Source organism: Mauremys reevesii, linkage group 5 (genome assembly GCF_016161935.1).
Source record: "Mauremys reevesii isolate NIE-2019 linkage group 5, ASM1616193v1, whole genome shotgun sequence".
Taxonomy (NCBI): domain Eukaryota; kingdom Metazoa; phylum Chordata; order Testudines; family Geoemydidae; genus Mauremys; species Mauremys reevesii.
In genome coordinates this window covers 73,142,747-73,169,364 of record NC_052627.1, presented here as the reverse complement: position 1 = coordinate 73,169,364, position 26,618 = coordinate 73,142,747, and the positions used below count along the sequence as shown (strand labels likewise).

The following is a 26,618-nucleotide window of genomic DNA, read 5'->3' as shown; positions in this document are numbered from 1 at the left end:
CAAGGTCTGGTTTTCAGAAAAGATGGATGCTTCTGTTGAATTCACTGGGAGTTGTGGGTACTGGCCCCAGTGAAACTTATGGCTGTAGTTGATGTGGCTCATCTTTTTATTTAACATGTAAGTGTGACAGAATCACAGCCTGCATCCATCCCCTTATACTGAATTGTGAGCTGCTTTGTGGACAAGGGACCACTACTGTTTGGCACTTGAGAGGGTGAAATTAGCAACAAGACTATTATGAGGGAATAGTAACTACTATTTATGCCAAAAATGTATGACAGTACAAAACTGTCACATGGCATAAAGGCTTCATTTGATCAAATTGATTTCCAGTGGAGATAAGGCATTTTATGGCCTTGTAGCCTGACAGTTCTGGAATAGTCTTTAAATTTTATTTGAACAGAAAAACAAAGCTTCAGTTCGTTTCGGGGATTTCAGTGAGATGCAGGAGAGTTCAACTGGGGGGAGAACATAAAATTACTTGTTGATGCATTGACTCAAAAAGCCTTAATAGTTTCAAGGATCACCTGAGAACAATTTTGGAACCAAAGAAGTGGGATCCTCTCTAGAGGCCTAATGTCACAGGTTCCAAACCTATTGACTGGGAAAGCTATTCTGGTGTTTTCCTGCAATATGAACAAAATGCTACATTATTGTTTTTTACATGAAATTTGACAAGGACCAGGCTGTATCCAGGGCCAGCTTTATGAACTGCGGGGCCCGATTTGAATACCTGGTGGTGGTCCAGGGCTTCGGCGGCTCTTCTGCGGTGGGGAGTCCGCTCTGGGTCTTCCGTGGCACCAAAGGACCCCCCCCACTGCCGAAATGCCACCGAAGACCCCCTGGAGTGGATCCCCCGCCGCCTAAATGCCGCCGAAGACCCCCGGAGCGGACTGCCGCTGGGTGAGTAAAAAAAATATTAAAAAGGCACCTAAGGCGCGGGGCCCTGGCATGATGCCCTCTTAGGTGCGGGGGAATCGGCCTAAAGCCGGCCCTGGCTGTATCAAATAACTGTAGAGGAAGATCTCTAAACACCACCAAAGCTGGTGAATCATCAGCAGGTATCAATGTTCTCTGAGTCATCACTGTTGCAGTGCCTCAGAGTGGAAACAAAGGGCATTGTGCTGCTGGAGGGACTGTCTTGAGTGAGATACATAAGGGAAAATACGACTATAGCTCTGTGAAAATTACATACGTTTTCCCCTTCAATCTCAATACTACTGTGTACTGCACTGTGTGCCAGAGAGTCCAGGAAAGTAATTTACAGGGAAAGTACACATTTGTGCAACACTACACAATAAGGCCCTGGTCCTGCAAACCCTTGTCTTTAGGCACATGAGTAGTTCCATTAATTTCATTGAGGCTACGCACATGCTTAAAACTAAGCACCTCTTTAAGGGTTTTCAGGATCATGGCCCACTAAATTAGCTTTGTAATTAATTGTCTCCAACCCTAAATTCCATCTAAAGGAATGCCCTGCTGTTTAGTGAAAAATAAAACGTATAGTATGTGGCTTAGAGAGTAGAGATGTTACATAAAGTGTCTAAACCTATAAAAATACATTGTACTATTGTAACAATGCATTTTTCTATAAAAGACTGATGTGTGAATAAGGTTTGCAATACATTTGTAAACGTTATATTGAATTATTTGAGCAATAAGTGATAGTATAATTGAAAAGTATATTTTAATACATTTTAATACATAGGCCACAAGAAGACAAAAATAAGTTTTATGTGCAACTTTAACTGTTACATTTTCTGTATTCTGAATGCTTAATAGTATGATCCCTTAATGTCACAAGCTATATTAAATATAGTTAAATTTTAACTGGGCCCAGTAGCATCTTCCGCCTTTCTTTAACATTTTTAAATGAATGAAGAAGCAGATATGTGCAAGGAATACCATTTGGTAATATTAACTTCTGCTCACTTTTCAGCTCTGGTGCCATAATTGAAAATCTTTTAATGTCTAAATCAAATTATTCTTTTTTAAGAATTTTGGCTATACTGTTTCATCTAGTAGTACATGACTTAAATTGTAGCACCTTAGCATGCACTTATATGATAGTACTAATAGAGAGAGCAATAATGATCTCTCTCTCTCATACGCGCACACACACAATGGGGTGTCTGTCCCACACAAGGCCTGGAGGAATTAAGGTGGCTAGGGGGACATATTAACTGCCTAGGTTGCACCTGGAGGAGCACCCAGTGAGCAAGGACTAATTAGAGATGAGGATCAGCTGGACAGGAACAGGAGGGACCTGTATAAAGCCCATCAGCTGAGAGCAGAAAGTGGTTGCAGTGAGGAAAAACAGCAAGAGAAGATAAGGTAGGAAGTAGCCTATGGATACAGAAGTCTAACAATATTCTCTACTTTACATTTTTTTATATTGTTATTGTTTGACCTTTGAAACCAACACAGATATAATACTGTGCAAATATGACTCTTAATTTACCTTTCAATCTCAGCAAGAATGCCCCACTGCTTATGCCATTGACTTTTAAAATATCCAATCATATGAAATACACCATAATATTTTTTCAGTATTCATTAATAAGTAAACAGCAGAGTTAACTTTTTATAATTACAAATTACCTCTCTGTGGATCCTGGAAGATAATTCTGAAATAAATTTAATGCTTCAGGGATGCTGTAATCTGTTTATGATGAAGCCCTTCATTATCAATTATCTAGGTCAGCTGCAAAGGTAAAAATAGATTGTATTTTCCTCAGTAAGCATACTTACACCAGCTATTGTGATTACTTTGGCACTTCATACCACATTCATTGGCATTATATGTTTTTAGAGAATAGGGTATCTAAGGCCCAGTAAAGGGAAGAAATATTACTTTATTGTAGCAACTTTTTCCCAGAACATATGAATGACCATACTGGATCATCTAGTCTAGTATCCTGTGTCTGACAGTGGCCAATGCCATATACATCAGAGGGAACAAACAGAACAGGGCAATTTCTAGTGAGCCCTCTCCTGTCATTCAGTCTTAGCTTCTGGCAGTTGGAAGCTTAGGGACACCTGGTGCATAGGTTTATGTCCCTGACCCTTTTGGCTAATAGCCATTGATGACCCCATCCTCAATGAATTTATCTAACCCTTTTTTAAACCAATCATACATTTGGCTTTCATAATATCCCACTACAATGAGTTCCACAGGTTGACTGTGTTGTATGTAGTACATTGTTTTTAAATCTGCTGCCTATTAATTTAATAGGATTCTCCTTAGCTCTTGTGTTGTATGAAAGGGTAAATAACACTTCCCTACTCACTTTTGCCATACCATTCATGATTTTATAGACTTCTATTATATTCCCTCCCTTAGTTCTTTCTATTCTAAGATGACCAATCTGTCTCTTTAATTTCTTTTCATATGGAAGCTCTTCCATACCTATAATCATTTTTGCTGCCCTTCTCTGCACTTTTTCCAATTTCAGCTTTCTTTTTAGATAAGGCAACCAGCACTACTACAGTATTCAAGGTGTGGGAGTACCATGGATTTATATAGTGGCATTATTATTCTGTTTTATTATCTATCCCTTTCCCTTGAAACTGTGCTCAACTTAAAGTGCTAATTAAATATTCCTGCTATTATGATAAAGTAAGTTGTAAAGGAATAGTTAAACATATCTAGTAGAGTTAAATTTTCAGTGTGCTGCAAACTCCCATTTTTATTTAAAAGGCCCAATTCTGCACCTATAGAAATTAATTATTTTGTCATTGACTTCATTGGGAGCATGATCAGTGCTAAAGAAAATTCTAAGGTAGGTCAGTATTTGGCAATTACCAATGAAGATTCTGATGAGCTGCTATTCTATCAATTCTATTGGTTGATTGACTGCAGTAGTAGTAAATATAGGATTAATATGTGCCTTCAATTAGATTGTCAAATTCACTGACAAGTATTTAAGTACAGGACAACCAGCTAATGAAAAGAGGTGGACTCTCTGAAAGCTTCTGCTAAAGAATAAGAACTGTCTTTTCTGCTAATTCCAGGTGATAAAATGTGTGTGTTTCTTCAGAAGAAAGGGGGCCTATAATTTGCAGGTGGAATTTTATGGGTGCAAATAAATCTAGACTCAATTTAAATTTCTTACTCTTTTTTTGAAGTGCCTTGAAATCTTTTACACAATTAAGTGCAATGTATTAGTATTTAAAGCTGGTAGCAGTTCACCCTTTAAGCAGATGTGGCTATCATTGCAAGTGCATGCTGCACATTCATTTACTTTGTGCAAACTCTTGTTAATGTTTTAATCACAGCTGTCTTTGTTCAGTAGTGATGCCTTATCTTTATCTTCAATCTTATAAACAGCATTATTAGGAAAGTTGCATATTTGTGAATAATTTTTTACTGCATGATACAGGTGGAGTGAAATTTCACTCCACCTCAACAATGCAAAACTGGCAGACAAGTTACAGTATCTTGATAAGAACATGTTATTGCTTGGGTGTGTCTAAAATTTTTGGAAGTACTTTTACTACGGCCTGTGCATTGACTTTCCTTAGGCTGATGTTTACCCCGGTAATACTAAAAGATCAGGCTGTTACTGAATCCCTTTTGCAACATTCAACAGTTTATGAAGAATTAATTGATTCTTAGATGGCAGCATGTAGCTTTGCTATTTGCATTACAATAGCAGTCAGAAGCCCAATTCAGGATTGTGGGACCATTGTTGTAGGTGCTGTACATACATATATGAAACCATGATCCTAGCCCCAGTGAGATTAGCATGAAGGGCACAAGGAAAGTTACTATCAAACATGCACAGCTCCTATATACACTTGCAAAATCAAAGCATATTAAAAATAATGTGCCAACTATCCTTATGCTGGGCTTTTAAACTAGCCTTTTTATAAACATCGCAGCAAGGGTAAGTCCTGAAGAGAGATTTGAAGAAAGAGGGGAATGACCTTATGGATCAGTTCAGAAATGGAGTTTCAAGCTTAAGGGGCATCACTAGATATCCAGACTAGACAGGAAGGTTAGGATGACCACACTGATGGAATGCACACTATTCCTGTCAAGGCAGGTAACTCTGATCAGCCAGTGTTAAATAGCTAGATAAAGCACGCTGTGTCTCCATCCCATGGCCACCGAGGTGGGGGAAGCAAGTGGGGAATTTGCCCCAGCCCTGTAGGGGCCCCGCGAGCCCTGGCCCGGCGGCAGGCCGGGTCTTTGTCTGGCATTTCAGCGGTGGGGGGGCCCTTCAGTCGCTCCGGGTCTTCGGCAGCACTGAAAGCCCCCCCCCCACCGCCGAAATGCCGCCAAAGACCCAGACTGCCACCGGATGAGTACAAGCGCTGCAGCTCCCGGGCTTTGTCCCAGGCCCCCTGAATCATCTGGGCGGCCCTGCTCCATCCTAAACTGCCATAAGAGTGAGTATTCTTTTAGTAGAGGAAGAGCTGCCCCTCCCTACCCATCACATACATCCTGTTTTGATGAAAGAAGAAACTGCCCTCCATATTTTGCAGGAAGAGCTTCTTTGGAGCCTCCTTGCAGGCCAGTTTTGTCAAGGAGATATGTATGCTAAATGTTGGGGCAGGGGGGAATCAAATTACACTGTCTGTGAGTTATACAACCAATAACATTATCAGTTGAGGGAGTGATTTACCTAAGGAAACAATGGGAAAGAACTTAGCTTAAATAGTTTAAGCTAACTTCATAAACAAAAAAGTGTCTGTAAAAGGGGATACACCAGGGGTCGGCACTACAGAAATAATGTGTGCTCCTCATTATGATTCCACACTTTTTTATTTATATATATATGTTGCAGTGATGGTTTTTAATCTCAGTAATATGAAACTGTTTTCTTTATACCAGGAGTCGGCAACCTTTCAGAAGTGGTGTGCCGAGTCTTCATTTATTCACTCTAATTTGAGGTTTTGCATGCCAGTAATACATTTTAACCTTTTTAGAAGGTCTCTTTCTATAAGTCTATAATATATAACTAAAGTTTTATGTAAAGTAAATAAGGTTTTTAAAATGTTTAAGAAACTTCATTTAAAATTAAATTACATTAAAATGCAGAGCCCCCCAGACCAGTGGCCAGGACCCGGGCAGTGTGAGTGCCACTGAAAATCAGCTACTGTGCTGCCTTCGGCACATGTGCCATAGGTTGCCTACCCCTAGGATACACCAATGTAACTAAAATCGGCACAGCTTTCTCATAGATAAGTAATCTAAGGCCTTATTACATCACCCCCAGAAAAATATAGAGAACATTATCCATTAACTAGTGGTTTTGTTGTCTTGTCATATCATCTTTTCTGCATTTTTTTTTTTTACACAAATTTTCAGCTTATTCAAAGTAAAAGTAGTTGCACTGGTACTCTATTCAGGCATTTACCTATCACTGACAGAATGGCTGATTGCTGCTTTCTTGGGGTCTATGCCTGCATGCAACCACAGGTATATGAGGTTGATTGTCCTAAGTGCATATTTGGCAGCATGAACAGTTTATTCTGCTAGGTCCTTAAACCTTGGACATTTTGAACTTGATGTGACACACACAAAATCCCAATGCTTTGCAAAGACTGATTTTTTTACAAGAGTATTTGGACAACTTTCTTAAAAACACTTACTAAAGAATTTCATGTCTTGCAAAAAAAGATTGCAGATGATAAATATCCAGAATGACAGGAGTTTGGGGCTTTCAAAAAAAATCACCACATTTCTCAGTTTGCAATATTGCAAGGGAAAAGTAGAAATTAAAATAAAGATTCCTTAAGTTAGTATTTCTCTGACAACTGATCTCCTGCATAAACAGTGTGTGTGCTTAGAAAATGTTTTGGTAAAATGCCAGCTTGTGACAACACAGCTATGGGGGGGGGGGGAGAGGTGTTGTGTTCCATTAACAAGTTGTAACCTTGGTACTCTGCTACCTACAGTACATTCCATTGGTTTTTCAATTTTATTCCAGCAAAACATGATCCACATTTATTCTGAACACCCCCAAATTAAAATATTTAAAGCAAGCAGCAGCAAGTCTAGGACACACCTTTTCTTCATCCATTCAAAAACAAAGCTCACCTTTGATTTAGCACTGGACCTGTATTGTATTATATTTCATTGTTCTAAAGGACACAAACTTAAGCAGCTTTTCTTATCTATGACTATGAGAGACTTGCAGAGTGTAAATCCCATTGTTGGAGATGTTTAGGGGAAAATTACGTCTCCTTTTGCTAGTGCCAACTTCATGCTATCTGGTGGATGTTCTGGTTACAGAAAATGTGCTTTTTCACTATTGATCCCTTCCCCAACTTCTTATTTTAAGTAATTGGATCTACAGGCCTGCAATTAAACTTCAGACTTCTCCACAGGGAAGCAAGCATACTTTCTTCAAGATTTGCAATGTCCTTATTCACCAAGGGAAAAATCTTAAAAGATTGGTTCTGGTAGAGTTTAGAACAGCATTCACCTGTTAGACTGTGCTTCTGAACCTCCTAGCCAAACCCAGTTTCATGTATAAAAAGACCTGGTTATTTTGTACTTTAGACATCCAAGTACAGCTCTCAATCCTTAACCTGAGGCCAAGTTTATTCAATTCTGCTGCAGTGTATGTACAGCCCTCTTTTCTACACCTTTCACTTTTTATTTTAAGTATGCTGTAAACTAACCATTTTCCATGTGTTTCACACAAATGCTGGTCTTCTGAGAGAAAGCAAGCCATTGTTTGTGTCATCATGATGAAAAGCTGAAGAAATTCACATTTCAGATCATTGCATGTACACTCAAGAGATAGTACAAGTGCAGCACTAATGATTTAGCTTTCTGTTTCTCATGCAAAAGGAGCTACACAGTTTTTAGCAATATGTCTTAAGCCATCAATAAAACCAGTGGACAGCCTGTTCCATGGCAGTAATTTCTAGGGGTCTGATCTTCCTCTTCTGAAATTAATGGACTCTTTGCTATTCAATTCTGACTTCATTGGTAACAAGCTTGACCCGAGGCTTTAATCTGCACAGAAAAAAACGACTATAGTATCTGCAAAATGCGGGTTCTAGAATGGATTCACTGTAAAACAAAATTTCTTCATTACATTCAGAGCCACTTGAAACTATGGCATCAAGAGGCTTACATGTATTAGATATCAGAGGCATGTAATTTCTTTTGAAACCTTTTGTAGTATAATCTATTTCCCATAAACAAATGAAATGATGTAAAATTTATACTAATATGTATTATACTTGTATTAGATATTATCAAGAAAAGGAAAAGATATGAAACATCTATTTGTCAAAATATAGGTCTGATTCATATCATTTCTATATTGTGCCCACAGACAAGTTCAGAGTTCCATTTTACGTTAGGTGGTTCCTGTATAAGCTATTGGCCACTTTGATGTTGTCTGCTATGGTGTGAGTATAGCTAAAGTGGTCGAGTGGATGATATTTTAATTTACCATCTCCTATCAGCTACTTTTTATCTGATTGAGCTCTGCAAGATAAGCTTAGTGAGACTTCTGCTTGGTACATCCACGCTTCACCATTTGTACACCCTAGCTCCCCCAGCACCTTGGGCAGCAATCTTGTAAAGAATTAAGCACATGATTAACTTTATGCAGTCTCATTGCAAACTGTTTGCAGGATCAATACTTTGATGTAGAAGTGGAATGAAACTTTTTGGAGAATGCCAGTTCTGTCCCATTTAAAATAGCTTGCCAATGAAAGCCAAGATCTTGAAAACACATGATATTGATCTGATTATTCACATGCTTAAAGTTAAAGCATTTTCAGGATCAGTACCATAATGTTTTCTGGCCAATTTGGACAAAGGGTGGTATTTTCAAAAGTGTTTAAAGTAGGAGCATATTGTGTAAGAACAGGAAGAATTTTCCATTAACCCTACTATTTCTTGTCTCAGACAACATTTCTCCATTCAGACAATGAATGAATTTGTGCATTCAAACAAATTTCCATAAAGGTAAAATATTTTTCTTTTTAAATTACTGGAGTGGAAAATTGCAAGCATTTAAACATTTATGAGTAAAGATGTAAGGCCCCACAGTCTCATACAACATTCATGATATGAAACCATATTTACTCTTCTTGTTAAATTTGCTTGAAGTGCCCACTATGATCTATTTGGCAGAATGTATGTACTTATTTCCACCCCTGTCCCCATAAAAAGTCCGTTCAATGCCTCAGTGTTGACATACCAAGGAAAGATAAGATTTCTGAATATTATTTTCTTATCCTTACCAAAATAGGATAAAATCTGATTGTGTGTTTCAGGAAAGCACTTTCAGTTATTCAAGCCAGCTTAAATTTGTAGAACACCAATTAAACACATAGTAATAATGTATTGACTTGTATTAATTGCAGTTGCCACCTTAAGATGAGATTGTGTCAAGATGTAAGAACACGGGAGCAAAGATATTTATTCAATTTAATGATAAGGTCATTTGAAATCAATTTTGAATGATTAATACTTGATTTTGTGGGGGTGGGCAAAGACAGCGTGAGAAGTAAAGGATTTTCAATAAGAAAGAAATATCAAAGAAGTCTTACCTCTCTTTGGCATAGAGCACAAAATATTTTTTTATTAATATAAACTTATATTATATTATAATATAAGCCTTGTAATCATTTTGTGTAGCATTCAGTCTGACATTATTAATATTCAGCACAGTGCTCAAAAGAAAAGTCAAAAGAAGGAAAACAAACTTTAAAAGCCAAATCATTTTTTAAAAGAAATGACATTCTACTTTGAAAAAGTCAGAGCAATTACATTAATTTCATTTTATCATGAAGTTATTCATTTCAACCTTTTACCTAGCACAGTAGAATAATCTGAAGTGAATGAGTCTTTAAAGTGGACAACATTGTTCTGTTAAAGGATATAACCCATTTTCTGCACATTATATTGTTTCAACTAAAGAATCAAGAATCAAATTTAATTTCCCGTTAAGAGGTCCATATTTCTGAAGTGACAGAAAAGATGAGTGTTTGTTCATTGAATGGGCAAATGTGCTTTGTTTCAAACCAACCTTACCTTCTGCACTGGTGACATTGTAATTCTATTTTAGAGAGCTTTAATCATATTTTTCTATTCAATAAAATCTACTATTTTTTTTTTTTGAGCAGTAAGTTGACAACCCTGGTCATTGTTGCTAGTTTCTTGGATCTCTTGGAGAATCTTTTAAAGGAGTATGCTAAATTTCACCTGCTCTTGCATTAAGACATTCTCATAGGTTCCATGCCATACCAGAAGTCAAACCACATGTAGTTAAAAAGTTCAGTCTTTCATTTTAAACCCTTTTGACAAAACTGACCTGAGTTTCAACTTAGTAACATCATCAAGAGGTCTGCGTGGCTTCTGCTTAACATTTAAATTAGTGATTTGTGATAGGCACTACACACACCAGGACTGCCCATAGTGGGGGGGCAAATGGGGCAATTTGCCCCAGGACCTGGGCTCCGCAGGGGCCCCCATGAGAATGGCTGAGGCTCCCTCCCCGGCCCCACCTCCGCCCCTCTCCTGGAGCCTCAGCACATCCAGGAGCATTCCTGGACAGCTGCAGCGTGGCTCCGGCGGGGCCTGAGCTCCTCCCCGCTCAGGGCTGCGTGATAAGGGGGCAGGGCTGCGAGCTCCAGGCTGAGCAGGGGGAGCTCAGGCCCCACTGGAGCTCGCAGCCCCACCCCCTTATCACGCAGCTCTGAGCAGAGAGAAGCTCAGGTCCCGCCAGAGCCACGCTGCAGCTGTCCAGGGATGCTCCTGGATGTGCTGAGGCTTTGGGTGAAGGGGGAGCCGGGGGTAAGGGGCCAGGGTGTTGGATAAGAGGCAGGGAGTCCAGGTGACAGGGAGGGGGCAGAGGTTGGGGGGCAGTCAGGGGACAGGGAATGGGGGGATTGGATTGTGGGCATTCCGGGGGTCTGTCAGGACTCATCAGAGGGGTGGATAGGGGTCGGGGCAGTCAGGGGACAGGGAGCAGGGGTGGGATCTTGGGGTGGTGGTTTGGGGTGGGGTCTCTGGGGGATGGTGAGGAGACAAGGAGCAGGATGGTTGTGATTCTGAGGAGGGCAGGCAGTTGGGGGGCAGGAAGTGGGGGGGTTTGAGGTGGAGGCTGACAGCTTGCAACCCCCAGTAATAACCTCGTGACTCCCTGAGGGGTCCCGACCCCCAGTTTGAGAACCCCTGGGTTAATTTAATTTTAGCACCCTGTGTCCATTCACATGCATGTGCTATTTTGAGCATTTCAGTTTTCACAACATAGGCTCATCCCAGATTCTGGAACAAGCTCAAATGCTCAGTTCTTGGAGTATGTACATAAGCCAGGGGCGGCTCTAGACACCAGCGCGCCAAGCAGGCGCTTGGGGCGGCCGTCCCCGGGGCTTGGCTGGCTCGGCTCCGGAGCTCATGGGCGCGCGGCAGGTCCACGGAGCACGGGACCCGGACCTGCGACCAGACATGACCGGCGGGGCGGCGCGGCGGCCTCCCCTCTCCGCGCTCCTCGCGCAGGCGCGCGGCCCCGGCCGGGCTCCGGACGCTCGGCCGCCATGCCGGGCAGGCAGCAGCTCAGGAAGAGGCGACCAGGGGACCCGGGGCGGGGACCGGGAGGCGCGGCGGCGCGCTCCGGGCGGCTTGGGGCTGCGCCCCCCTGCCCCAGCCTGACATAAGCTATACTAAAAACAAACCCACAGTAACTGTCTCCAGTTTGTGAGGGACCCCATGGAGCTAGTCTCTAGGAAACAGATAAATGCATGGAGGTTAAGTCCATTAATGGCTATTAGCCAGGATGGGTAAGGAATGGTGTCCCTAGCCTCTGTTTGTCAGAGGGTGGAGATGGATGACAGGGGAGAGATCACTTGATCATTACCTGTTAGGTTCACTCCCTCTGAGGCACTTAGCATTGGCCATTGTCGGTAGACAGGATACTGGGCTGGATGGACCTCTGGTTTGACCCAGTATGGCTGTTCTTATGTTCTAACCTAAATGAACCCAAAGTTATGGAGACAGATATGAGTCAAGGAAGCCAGCAGAGTATCAGAAACCTGGAAAAAATCTCTGACTGGATGGGCTCAGGCATTTGGTCACAAGCTGAGGTGGTTCAAAAGTTTTGGATTTTTTTTTAAGCAGAATTTTTGTTTGTTTAAACAATCAAACACAGCAAGCAGCAAATATTTGGTCACACATTTCTGAAACCCCAAACCATATTCAGGTTTTGGCAGACTAATTTCATCTTTTCAATTAAAAAAAACCAACAAATTTTGAAGGAAAGCAGACATTGTCCATGATTTTTTTTTTTTACTGTTTTAAAAACCCCTAGGTTTCGATCCAAAAAAAGTTTTGATGGAAAATATGTCCAACCCTTTTAATGAGCTTTAGTGCCTTTTAGCACTAGCTGATGCTGAGAACCAGAGATACCTTGTAAAGAAGTTTTCTCAAAACTGGGTTTGTGCTGAGATGCAGAAGGTTTATTTTTCCCAGGGCCGCCCATGGGGGGGGGGGGGGCGGAGCAAGTGGGGCAATTTGCACCAGGCCCCACAGGGGCCCCCACGAGAATATAGTATTACTTTTTTTATAGAAGGGGCCCCCAAAATTTCTTTGCCCCAGGCCCCCTGAATCCTCTGGCCCTGACACACACACGATAAACAGAACCTCTGCCCCCAAAAACTTGTAATTTAAGGCCCTAGTCCTGCACTTACTGAAATTTAACTCTACACACTGTGTACTCCCAGCCTCATTAAATTTTGTGCAGCTCCAGATCATAAGTTGTAAAATTATTATTTTCAGAGTAGCAGCCGTGTTAGTCTGTATCTGCAAAAAGAACAGGAGTACTAGTGGCACCTTGGAGATTAACATTTATTTCAGCATGAGCTTTTGTGACCTACAGCTTCAGATGCATAGAATGGAACCACAAATTTATTCATATAGCATCATTCATCCATAGATCCCAAAGCAGTTTTCAGTCAAAGTGCTTTTTCTATATTCTCATAAAATGTACAGATTGAAATGATTTCATAGTCTGATGGGCTCTTGGGGTTTTGCTTGGTGTAGCTGTAGAAATATAAATATCTGAATTTTGTTCCTTATTTTTTTCCAATAATTATGGAGATCAAATGCACTACTCCCAAATATACCAAAACATTATGTATGTGATGTCTAGAAAGCCATGAAGATGAGATTCCCAAAAATATTATACTGTATGCACATGGTTTTTCTCCTACCCATGCTGGAAGACTGTTTTCATCACTGTGTACATTGTATATTGTGGATGAAGCCATAGTGTCTAGATACACTGTTTTCATGCAGGTGCTCTGTCAGTGACAAGATTAATGTTTCTGAACTTTGTGTTTAAAATTTAAGGTATCCTATCATCATAATAAGGCTTGGAAAAAACAATGTTTTCCCTGATCAGTAATTACTAAACCATTATTTATAGGAATTGTTACAGCTGGTGAGTGCCAACACACAAGCTTTCAGCAGCAAGGCTACACATCACTAAAATTTTGTTCCCTTTGACTGTTATGACACAAATCCATATGCTTTACATTATATCATCCCACTACAGTAACATACCCTACAATATGTTCTGCTACCACAATCCTCTTTCAATAATCCTTGTTCTGAAAGTGTTTTCCTCTGAACTATGGCGTAAAATGGGACTCAGAACCTCAAAGGGTTTAGTGGCTTGGGTGAAGTCAGATTAGAGTTGCAGCACAGCAATTAAGCCATCTTTATGCTTCTTTGATTGTGGGCTATTATAGAGGTCACAATGGTTCTACAGCCTAAATAAATTAGTTCTAACCTATGCTCTAATTTATACCACTTACCCACCAGCAGCATAAGGCACTATCAGGCATAAGCTATGGGCAAGCCCTCAACATGCCTGCTAGGGCTTGAGAGGAGTACTCAGAAGTCAGCCTGTGGCCATCTTTCTCAGTTCATGCACCAGAGATTTGCCCCTGGCTGAAACCAGGGTTTTTAGATCCCCTTTACACCACTCCACCCCCTTTACCTGATAAAGGGACCAGAGAGTACATGAAAATCTCTCCAATAATAATAGCAAGTAGGCAATGCTTCATTTAGCTGATGATACTTCCTTTGGAGCTAGGTAGGCCAGAGTTGTTGGACTACTAAATTGTGCAGTCAATCATTCGAATAAATATCAGTAGGAATGTAACTAGGGCTTTTTGAAAGATGCCCACTGAAAGTGTTTTAATGGAAAATTGGCGTTTTGACTACATACTTTCCCCAAAAAGTGTCTGCTCTCTGTGAATAACTGACTTTTTGTCAAACCAAACACCACTTCTTGTTTTAGAACATTTCCAGTTTGCATTAGTACACGGGTAGGCAACCTATGGCAAGGGTGCCGAAGGTGGCACACGAGCTGAATTTCAGTGGCACTCACACTGCCCGGGTCCTGGCCACCGGTCCAAGGGGCTCTGCATTTTAATTTAATTTTAAATGAAGCTTCTTAAACATTCTGAAACCTTATTTATTTTACATACAACAATAGTTTAGTTATATATTAGACTTATAGAAAGAGACCTTCTAAAAAGGTTAACATATTATTGGCACGTGAAATCTTAAATTAAAGTGAATAAATAAAGACTTAGCACACCACTTCTGAAAGGTTGCTGACCCCTGCATTAGTACATAAAATTAAATCTGCTGTGCTGTTCCATTTCTGCTTTCTGAAAGAAATCCCATTAAGAGCCTTGGAAACCTTTCTATTCACAATCCTTGGGTTTTATTGAGCCTATCAGAGGTGCCAACTAGGGTTGTATTTTTCCTCCCAATAGGAAGACCTGGACAGACTCCAAATCATTTTGTTTAGACCACTCAAAGACCATTATATGTTTCAGTCACTATCAATCTGGATGGGATTCAAACTAAAGGCAGAATGCCCCATATGCTGTAACTCACCCTACTCTTGAGTCACTACAAAATTATTGTGGAAAGAGAACCCACTCATCCTTTTCCTATTTCTTTAAATGTTTTTAGACCCCTTTAGTTTCCTCTTGTATATAAGTATTAAGATTTCCCTTCAGCTCACTTCCTACAGTATCTTTCCTGAACACTGAGGAATAACATTAAAAAAGCAAGGTAGTAGAAATTCTGCAACATTGTGGAAGCATATAAATTTTTGAATAACTACAGAGAAGGTGAAACCTACCTCTTCCAAATAAAACTTTTGACTTCACAAAATTAGTCGTAACTTTTCAGTCAGCAAGGGAGGCTCAGAAACCTTGTGCTTGTGCACTATACTTCACTGTAAAGATTAACAGGCATTAATAAACTGGCAGAATACAGTTTAAACTTGACATGAATATTAGTCTCCTGTGTATTTTAAAAATATAGGCATTAAGTTAGAGTAAAAGGTAATAAACATGCTGCACCATAAGGAAAATATCAAACAGCTGTATCTTTAATAGTAGTTTATCCTAATGGAGTACTCTCTAGAATAAAACTGATTTATATAGACACCTTTTACTTTTGGGGGCATGAAACGGGTAGTTTGTTATAACCATATCTTTTCTGTCTTGACATATTATTCTATTACAATTCTTTAAAAAAATCTCTGATATGACAATGACATTAGTCTTCTATAGAGACACATGGGTAACTCCCCATTTGTATGAAAATAGAAAACAAACAGTTAATGGACATTTAGCCATTATCAAAAGCAAGGGAATGGGGAAAAAAAATTATCTTTTTATTTGACTATCACTCACTTCCAAGGAAAATAACATTGCTCATCATATGCCCAAATAAGCATGGCTATTGGGTTGTTTCATTTATGTATTTTTTGCCCATACAGTTTCTCAAATACTTGGTCTGCATTTGGGGAAGGGTACTCCATAGCAACACAGGAACTCATAACAGTGAAGCAATTCATACATTAACCCTGTACTGCAGTGCATCCCAATTATGGCCCCTTTCCATCATGTCCCTTGATATCTGCCCGAAGGTATTGTAATTCCTATGGCTGGAGCGCAGCTGGGACTAGACAGCTTCCTCCCGCAAACACTGATGAGGTCCAGCACTGGGGATCGCCTGGCGTGTGGAGGCATGGAAAGATTCACAGAGAGCACTCCACACCTGGCTGAGCAAACAGGAAGGGGATTTTCAAAATTCCCAGAGAATTTAAAGGGCAGGTCTGGTGGTTGGTCACCTGAGGGCAGGGCAGTAGAGTTCAAAGTGATGACCATAGTGGCTAGAACAGGCATTGTGGGACACTTTTCTGGAGGCCGATCAGAGCGCATTAACAGACCAGGACATCCACACTGGTGCTGCGGTGCTCCAATGGGGGTGCAAAGGTTATTCCACTTGCCGAGGTGGAGTACCAGGAGCTCTCTATGTGGTTTTATCTCCTACCCATGCTGGAAGACTCTGTACACTGTATATTGTGGATGAAGCCATAGTGTCTAGATACACTGTTTTCATGCAGGTGCTCTGTCAGTGACAAGATTAATGTTTCTGAACTTTGTGCTTAAAATTTAAGGTATCCTGTCATAATATTAAGGCCTGGAAAAAACAATGTTTTCCCTGATCGGTAATTACCAAACCATTATTTATAGGAATTGTTACAGCTGGTGAGTGCCAACACAGGTTCTCTACGTGCCTTGCCAATGTGGACGCATCGTGAGTTAGACCACAGTGGGCTGCCTTAATGTGCTCTAACTTGTAAGTGTAGCCAAGCCCTAAGACTGACATGCTGAAGACCTAAGTACCATTAAATAACCCGCTAGCATCCACATTTAAAAGGTGATAAATTGTTTGTCAGGCATTTATATAATTAGGCTTAGATGGATTCCCTGGAGATGTCATGATTAACTTAATCTGATGAAGAAGCACTTTACATAAGTAGAATGTAACATGTTAAAAATTATCATGCTGAATAGTCAAGAAAGCCAAACTTTTCTGAGTCATCATTGGGCATTTGTACCATACTTCAGTGAAGAGGAGAAATTAGAGGACACTGGATGATCAGAGAACCAAGGAAAAGCTCCTCCTTGTAGACATGTTACTATGTGACTAGTGCCATATGCAGCTTTCAATCACAGCTATTTTTTCCTCCATTCTTGGCATCCAGTGGTAGCTTGTGGTCCCCATTTTCACTCTGGCTGCTCCTCACTCTGGCACAGGTTACAGGAATCAAAATGAAAATGAGAGCCCCAAGCAGGCTCTGGTTCCAGCAATGAGGATAGACTGATATGACTGAAGACTGCCACCCAGCTGACAAATTCCTTCCCCCCTGCTGAGCCCTTCAATTCATTTTCTCCTCTCCTTCACTTAAAAAGCGTCCCACACTTGATTCTATAATCTTGCAAAATTGTCACAAAAATACCAAACTAGGTACAAAATCTATGTGCTTGTCCTTAATCATGATGACTGATACCAAAATGTTACTTGCCAGTTGAACAAAAAGTTACTGTGGTCCAATATGTAGCTAGTATTTTGCAAGGACGTTCCCGTTGGCACATGTCTTGCCTTGTTGGTTTCTTCTACTTGAGATTTTTCCCCAATGTATAATCCTATAGTTTCTAGCTGACTGTCAGAGCCGATTCTCAAGATGGATTAAGTTCTGTGTGGTTGATCATTTCAGCTAGAAACAATTTTGTCCTGGTGAAAAGCCAGGAAGTCACATCTGTCACAAGCCGCTAACTATTGTACCTGAAGTACAACGCTTTCCTATTCCCTCTGCAAATTCTGAGATGATATAAACAGTCCAGTCACACTTCTCTCCCTGTGCTTTTTCTGGCATAAGAACCCAGACTGTAGTAAATGAGGATTAGTAAATCTGTAAGGGGTTTTCATCTGAATACTTTGGTAGCATTTTGTGTTGTAAACAGATTTTTTGTGCTTTACTCTTCAGGCTTACTTAATTTAATATTTTCCTTGCATATTTTTAAAAAACCTTCATTCCCACAACCATTCTACACCACTGAATTCTCTTAACAAAAGGGAGGAAACTGTAAAAGAGGATCAAAGAAACCACTGTGATGACTTTAGCTCAGGTTTAGGTGCTCTAAAAACAGAATGCTTAGATAAATACTTATTTCTTTGATGTATTACAATGATTTTTTTAAACCACAGGCAATTATGTAGTCATACTAATTATGTATTTGAGGAAAACATACTTCAGTTAACCCTGACTCCAGGATCTGCATTTGCATTCACCTGCATAGATTGTGGAGACAGTCTGCTGCTGGGAACTATCTGAGAAAGAGCAATGCAAAGTGCTTGCAAACTCCTCTGGTAGGAAATCTACAGCTAGTCAGCAAAGCCCTGACACTGGTCCAGGGTGAACAAGGCTGCTATTTCCAATTACACCTGAATTTGTGAAAATATTTTTCCTTTTTGATATTAAATGTGATTTCCAAATCTCAAGGTTTTTTGAAGAATTGATATGCTTCTTTACAGCCTTACCTTGCATGTGAGCTAGCGCTCTCTCTCTCTCTCTCTCTCTCTCTCTCTGTATGTGTCAGATTCTGCCATTCTTATTCATGCTTAGTACTGAACTTCACAAGTAGTCTCATTGGGCTAGACAGTGAACCCTTTACTCATAGTGCTAAACAGTTATTCCCCAAAATAGCCCCACTGCAGTCAATGGGATTATCTATGGGACATGGTCTACTCTTACATGCAGGAAGTGGACAATAAACATTAGCACAATGAAGTTTCTCAGAGTCCTGCAGAAGAAAGATAATTGTAACCGTACTGTGTGGTTCTTTCACTGCAATTTTTTGAAAAGTATTTACAATTTACTGGTAATGTGTGTGAAAAGCATGAAGGAATAAAACATCAGCATGTATCATAGTGCAGCCTTAACACTATTCTGTATCTAAATACCTACAAGCAGTGAACCATAATTCAGAGTGAAAAATTAGTTGATACAGCACACATGCTGATTAAGACAATATATTACTACATTAAGCAGCACAGTGGTTGACTCCTCTTACTCTAGTCTCCATTATGATTTATATCACCAATGTGATTTAAAGCACCTAATTTTTATCAGACTCTTAATCTAGACGGTGATCTTCAATGCTTTCCTCACCAAGACGTTGGCAAAATCCTGCCACTTTATACTCATCACCCATAAAGTTTTCCCCTTTCTTAGTGCACTTTATAGCCAAATAGCTAGTCCATATCTAATCTGCTGCCACAACTGCAACTGCTTCCTTGCAAGTATTGTTGATAATAGCCTCCTTTTATGGTACTGTCAATCATTTTTATCACCTATTGCTTTGACTATGTTCATATGCAGAACACCAGAAAGCCTCGACTCTTTCTCCTCCGAGTCACTCATTGGATCCCTATTGCTCTGTATATCAAGTTCAGACTTCTTGTCTTTGCCTTCAAGGCCCTATGCCATGCAAAACTACTCACATCTCTTGACTTGGTAGCCTTTCATAAGAACAGCCATACAGGGTCACACCAAAGGTCCATCTAGCCCAGTATCCTGTCTTCCAAAAGTGGCCAATGGTAGGTGCCTCAGAGGGAATGAACAGAATAGGTAATCAAGTGATCCATTCCCAGCTTCTGGCAAACAGAGGCTAGGGATCCCATCCTTCCTATCCTGGCTAATAGCCATTGATGGACCTATCCTCCATGAATTTGTCTAGTTCTTTTTTGAACCCTGTTATAGTCTTGGCCTTCACAATGTCCTCTGTCATGTTACACCCAACTGCTATGCTCTGCCAGCAATGCTAACCTAAATATAGCCTTCATCTCCTCCCAGAGGGATCTCTGCTCCTTTTGCCACGCTTTCCCTCACTACTGAAACACCATCCTCAGATTAGTTCAATAAGGGTGCATCTACACTGCATGATTCTTTTAGTGGCGTGTAGCATATATAACTGTGTAGCCCCCACACACCACAGGTATAAATAGTAGTATAGATGGCTGGTGAGCTATGGCTTAGGTGAGTAACGACACACCTGAAGGGTATAGGTACATACTTAAATATGTACCTTAAGTGACCCCCCCCCCACCCCAAGCCCTGCCTACACTACTATTTTTAGCAATGTGGTTCCTGCTGCCTTCTCACTGCTGGAACCACTCCGTGCCACAGAAAAACTCCAGCAGTGGAAAAAGGCTTCATCCATTCCCTGTAGCTGGAGCCTTTCCTGTGTTGACGGGAAAGGCTCAGCAAGAGCTCCCAGTCTGCCAGTGCCTTTTACTGACACCTGCAGCAGTGTGGACATGGTGTGCTTTTCACTGCAGTATTTAGCTACACCTATGCTACATGCTGCTGCCAGTGGTCTGTAGTATAGACAAAACTTTAGTTATCTCCCACATCTCGTTCATATGCTCCCTCAAAGCTAATGCTTGCCACCAAGTTTACTACAAGTGAGGATGATTAAAGTATTTTAAAAAATGCAGTCATCAAAATGAACAATAGTTTTACTCATGAGTACCCACACTATCTTCAGGGCTAGTTCTAGTGGTGGGCGAGGAGGGTGGTGCCAACTTCCAGGGGGAGTCAAACAGCTTTGCCACTTGGCATTTTTTGTGTGCTCTGCTTCCCATTGGGCTGGTCTCTCTTTCGTGGGGGGGTCAGCTGTTTGGGGGAGTGGGGGCAGACCACCAAACATTTTCCATCCTGGCCTACAAAACGTGTAGGGCTGCTCCTGACTATATTTTTATTATGACCCTTCAATCCCAGCACCTACCCATGTTTTGATGGCTTGTGAGCTTTCAGAACAAAGATGTGCCAATATTTATTGCTGGTGGGCCCCTAGGATATTTTTGCCTTCTCTAGTAAATAATATAAATAATGGGACCGAACTCCAAGTCACCACATTCAAGGGGTTCAGATCTGGGTTCCAGTTTCAATTTACTGCAAAGATAAGCCTCAGATACAGAGTTTGGATCTGGAATGGAATTTACCCAAGTCCAGATATCTGGGTTCAGATCTGGAGTTCTGGTCCTTCTGCATCATTTACTTTATCATGGAATTGATTTTTGGCAATAAATTTGGCACTACAGAAAAAACTTGTGCTTCTCATTATGATTCCACACTTTTATATATATAAAAATGTTGCAGTGATGGTTTTTAATCTCAGTAATATGAAACTGTTTCCTTTATACTGACACTCATTTTGGCTACAGTTGGCACATAATGCTGTAGTAAAATTTTGGTCTTCTCCAAGACCAGCAAGGTTCAACATCCATGTATTCTTCATTCCTGTCTTTCTTCAAGAAACCTAAAGCATGTCAAAGCTTGATCCAACATTGGTAGTCCTTATCTACTAAAGAAAGGAGACAAAGCCCAACCCAAACCTATTTTGGGGGAATAAACTGTTCATCCAAAAATCTTCACCCAGCTCTACTTGCTAATCACTGATTCTTGAATTCATATCTTCTATTTGTAAGTGTAAATCAGAGGAGAAAGAAGGAATTTATTGCTTTATTTAGCTGATCAAATGCCACGTTATACATATGTAAATTACCACAGCTGAAGAAAATATGCAAAAACAAATGATTTTTCCATATGATTTGTCAAATGTTTACTTGCTGGGCATTTTGACATTTCATTTTAGATTAAATAATATTTTCTTCAATCTAAAATAATTTTTCCCAAACTTCTTGATTCAGAAAAAAGTCATTTTCAGGTTGACCCAAACTGAATTTTTTGTTCTGATTTTTGTAGAATTTACAGCAAGGTGACAAATCAGTTATTTGCCCAGGACTAGTAGCAAGAATGAAAGAGAAAAATTCAGTAGACAAAATATTGAGGGAAATGTCAATTGTTAGGAGACATCCCCTCAGACTTTCAATCTCAGCTGATGGGAATATAAATACAGCCATTGAGCCTCCAGCAAAATCAAAGCCGATGGCATTTTATGGTGATCAATATACTCTTATGGCTCCTGAGTCAGTCCTGCTATTAAATGCTCAGTGAATGACAGATGTGCTATTATCATAGTCCTTTCTCTGCAATGCCATTGATTCAATATGTTGCTCCTGGAACCTGTTTTCCAGACAGAGTCATGATCTTGGATGGGATTCATCCTTTCATAATAAACATTAACTCTCAGGAGATTTTCTAGTGTGTCTTACTTTTAAAAAAGGGGAAATGGCACTACAACATCATACAAAATCCATTTTCTTTTTACTTTACAGATGTGAGGAGGGGATGTTCTGATCAGGATTATGGTGGAGCTTTACACTGAAAATATTTTGTGCTAGCACTTCAATGAAAGTTTACAACAACATGGAACTGAATCCTACATTGTCAACAGGTTGGTATTGTCCCAGCTTGAAATGGTCATAGCAGACTTTGAACATTCTATGATGAATTCTGTAGTGCTATTTGGAGCTGGGCAAGCCTACCCCACTAACTGTGGGTAAGTGGACAGAAGTTTATGAAATGTTATAACCACCTATGACAACAAACACTGATGGGAAAAGGTGCAAAAGGGAGACAAAAAATTGAATTAGTCCAAATAAGCCTACTGATGTAAGTCAAGGACTGTGTTAAAATTATGCCTGGTAAACAAGAGACATGTGTGGAACTAGAAATTAATGGACCAAAACTGGTGAACAAAATAATGAGATGAACTATTCCACCCATCACTCACTTTTGGGGTCCTTAAAAGAAAGGAAACTGAGAAAAATTGGCAGAGGACTTGAACACAACAATTACTGACTAAAAGAAAAGGAAGAAGCAAACTTTGCCATCCTTGGTGCCATTCCGATGGTCTCCTGGGATCCACTGTAATACTGCTGAGCTGTTATTGCTCTAATCTGAAAGTGTCCCAACCACCCCCCCCCACACACACACACGTCTTCATTCCCATTTCTCTTTTTTCCTTTGTCTAATAGGAGTTTGGCTTAGCCAGCCAAGACTATGTATTTTGCAACACTGCTGTAAGCCTGTTACCAGAGAGGCAGGAAATAGCAATGCCCTTAATAGCTAAATACTGGTACAAGTCTGCCATATCTCAGAGTGGTTAATAAATACAAGACACGTGTTGTGCCTGTGTTTTTTCCATTAGTGAGACTGCAAGTGAAAGTCAACACCAGAGAGGCTGAAATTTCTATCTGTGGGTTTTTTATTCCCATCTCATTTTATTTTGTCTTGACAGAAATGGGATCACACTTTAACAACAGAAACAACAACAGTTCCAGCCCAGTTCAACTAACTTTTTATCTTTTTCCCCAAAAGGACAGTTAACCATCTTTAATATCAGCTAAAAGATTGTCAATAGGGGCTGTTTTCTCTTAAAAGCTCTCTCCAACTAAAGGGAACAAGGAAAGTTAAGGTTTTTATTTCATTTAATACTTCATATTTCAAATGCTTTAGCTGTTTTGCCTTTTCTTTTCTGTATCTTTAATAAAAGGTTAAAAGATTTAATGTTTTTGCCATGATACATAGGTTGAGGTCTCTATAACAAACCTTGTTTAAAACTGTTTAATATTGAACAGTTTCAGGATCACGTTAACACCTTTGACTCTGGACCCATTTATTCCATCTAAATTAATACAACAGTTCATTCCTAATAGAGATGTGTATTCTGAAAAGACTGGGTATGTTCTTATCTAGTTCTTACCTCATTTAACTCACAACAGGCCTGATGCAAAACCCACTCCACATTAATGAAAAGATTCACATTAACTTGAATAGGCTTCCAATCACAGCTGATATGTACATAGCTGCTACTTATCTTGAATAAAAATAGTAAATGCAATAGCCAAGTTTCTGAGACAATCCTATCCTCAAAGCTCCATCTGATGGGGAGGTGGGTACATATAGAAGAGGTACCAGGAGTTTAAGGGGTATGTCAGGGGAGTGGGGCGGGAGGAGAATGAAAAAATTAGCTCAGACCCCCCCGCCCACGCTCCAGCAATTTGAAACACAAAAGAGAAACTGTATTTAATTTTTTTCCTCCTATTTTCTCAAATCATAGGGGCATTTTTCATAGTGAAAAGATTACATATAGAGCCAGTGGAAAATTTTCCATAAAAACTTTTAACTGAACATTACTTTTAGATTGCATAGAAATTGTAAGCCAAAAAATGGTTTTCATACAAAAATTTTTGGTGTCATAAGAGCAGTAATTGTTGGTTTTTTGGAAAAAAAAACACCACCCCATAAATAATGAAGCCGTACTATAATGGCAATAGTTCACTACAACGAATGTGTTCTGTTACCAACAGCTGATTTGCTGCTTTAATGGTGTTACTGTGCCCCTTACATTGATAAGAGGTAATTGGATTTATTAAACACATTTAAATTTATTCCTAGTACATAATACTCAGGGCAGCCCTTTCCGGTATAGTTCAGAGAGCCTGAACAAACTAAAGCTACAGCTAGAGTTACTCATTTCTGCCTCTAACTCATATCACAAGAGAAACAATCACACCAGAAAACAAGAACGCCTCATTTGTTAGTCACTGAGAACTTGCAGATATTTAAAGAAACAGATATGGTAAAACAAAAGACTCAGTATGATTTGGGATCACAAGAGCTTATACCATTTCACGAAAATGATGCTGTGTGGCTCTATGGAATGTGAAACCATGGTCGCAAACAGCAGTGGAGTCACAAGTAGCAGCCCCTATCATATGAGGTAGTCACCGCAGAGACACAGTCTAAAAAAATAGGCAACACCGTCTCCAGATCCCAGAAGGGAAGAAGATAAAGGGCACTAAGTCTGCTATTCTGTTTGAGGTTTCAGACAATTGTTGCCGGCACAAAGGCCTGAGGCGACAGCAACAGTGGTTCGTTGCCCGGAGTGCCTCGCTCCAATTAGACACACCAGGGTGGAGAAGCAAAAAAAAGGTTTATTTGAGAACTCAAAGCGCACGTGCTCGGAGACACAGACAGGTCTCAGATCAAGCACACCCCATACAAGCAGCTCTCTCTCTCTTTATACATGATTTTAGCTAAGCATGTCTATTACCCCCAATGCCCAGCTCCCCCTTCCCCCCCCCTCTTCTTCCCTCCCTTCTAGTTCCCATACAGCAAATACATTATAACGTAGCAATTACTCTAAACAGGTTAGATCATACTTGGCAAAAAACATTATCTCGTTAGTAACTTTTCTTGACCGGTCATTCTGTTTCACTCCCTTCAGCCAGGTGCAAGCAGGCTGTATAATTGCCTCCTGGTACTGATAACTAGTTGCCACACATTCCATTCTTTCCATCTGGCCTGTGGGGTTAATTAAAGTCTAAACATGGAAGCGGTTTGGAAAAGCAGAGGCCTGATACATGGAGCCTTCATTGGCACTGTCATTTTCCACCCCTCTGTTAACACTGGGCCATGCCTGGTGCCACCAACACAATGAAGCCCCAGGATCTGGAACAACCAAAACCAGTGGACTTACCATCTCCTCGCAGCAATAGATTTGATGTTCCAAGGGAGCACACAGTTCCAAGTCACAATGCACTGCAGAGACTAAAAAAACATAGTAAGTTTAGTTAGATTGGTTATAAGTTTTTGTAATTGGGTGGCATATTAACGTTAGCTTTTTAGGTGTTTTTGTTATTAAGCTTTGGCTTGGAAGGGAAGATGTTGTATTGGGGACACTGCCTTTAAAGTCTGAGCTTCCCAGATGGAGAGTCTGGATAAGGCACTGTGAAGCTCTTCTTATTATGCCCAGACAGCTAGAAATGGACACAGAATAGAGCAAAACTCTTTCAAGCATGGAGTGATTGTTGAACACCACAGAATCCAAATGCTGATTCCAACATGCTCTCACCTTGCTGAGGCTGGGCAGTTTATGCAGTGCCCTAGCTTTGGGTTTTTAGGCATGCCTTTCAGGTGGAGCCCTCAGGTCTGAGGCACCTCCCAGCAGCAAGGACCCCACATGGTCCAATTGCCTAGAGCCTGAAACTAGTATGGCCATCCCCAAGCCTCCCCAGCAGCTTTTGCACATTCTCCAAAATCCCACCAAAGATTTTACCTCTTCAGTGGCACAAGACAATGAAAACCAACAAACACACAGACAGCCAATACGGGATTCTAATCCCCTTTGCTCTTAACTTAGCTTGTGATACACAGATCTACACAAAATAATAAACACACCTATACACATTTTCCCTGCCTGAGTTTCCTCACCACTCTTGAGTTCTCAGGCTTAGATCATAGTCATCTGAGAAATCCAGGATACTTCCTCTCCTCTTGCCCTCCTGCACATGGCTTCTTAGCCAAAACATGGAATTGTTTTTCTTCCCTTCTCTCTAAAATGGCTGCTGAGAGATGGCTCTTTTATAACCTTCAGCCTCCTTTATCAGGTGACCACCTGGTCAGCCTCATCAGGTGATCAAAATCATCTACCAGGTGATCTGTTGTTTAGTTACCAGCCCAGATGAACAGACTACTACTTCTAAGTAGGAGCCAGCCTATTGTATAGCGTGGTTTCATTAGTGGGAGAGCAGGTAAGTTAACAACACTTTATCATTAGCCCTATGCTGCTACCCCTTGGAATTCCAGTCCAACATGTAGGTAAAAGGACAACAGACAAGGCAAACAAACACTATATTCAACATGAGGCTGCAGTCTGACAGATGCATAGAAAGAGCTCTTGCCTCCCCCACCAAAACACAGTTTCATAAGATGTGCATAGCTTCAACAAATTGTCACACCATGGATTCATAATATTGTCTACCTACATTACTACAATTCCACATTACC

The 26,618-nt window shown here is 40.5% G+C and overlaps 2 long non-coding RNA genes across 4 annotated transcripts in view; one reads left to right on the top strand and one right to left on the bottom strand.

The window, feature by feature from the left end:
- The first annotated feature begins 2,265 nt into the window (after nucleotides 1–2,265).
- Nucleotides 2,266–26,618, top strand: part of LOC120406560 — a 34,888-nt gene continuing 10,535 nt past the window's right edge. The window contains exons 1-2 of the long non-coding RNA XR_005599349.1: nucleotides 2,266–2,334; nucleotides 22,100–22,218. This is a non-coding gene — a long non-coding RNA (uncharacterized LOC120406560). The remainder of the gene's footprint in view (nucleotides 2,335–22,099; nucleotides 22,219–26,618) is intronic.
- LOC120406561 lies at nucleotides 7,856–26,158 on the bottom strand. Of its 3 annotated transcripts, none has more exons than XR_005599350.1 (5): nucleotides 26,043–26,158; nucleotides 25,309–25,379; nucleotides 15,141–15,236; nucleotides 12,667–12,778; nucleotides 7,856–7,975 (listed from the first exon to the last, which is right to left on the bottom strand). It is a non-coding gene; the product is annotated as an uncharacterized LOC120406561 (long non-coding RNA). The 3 variants fall into 3 exon arrangements; XR_005599351.1 differs by having other exon boundaries at nucleotides 26,010–26,148; XR_005599352.1 differs by lacking the exon at nucleotides 12,667–12,778 and having other exon boundaries at nucleotides 7,862–7,975.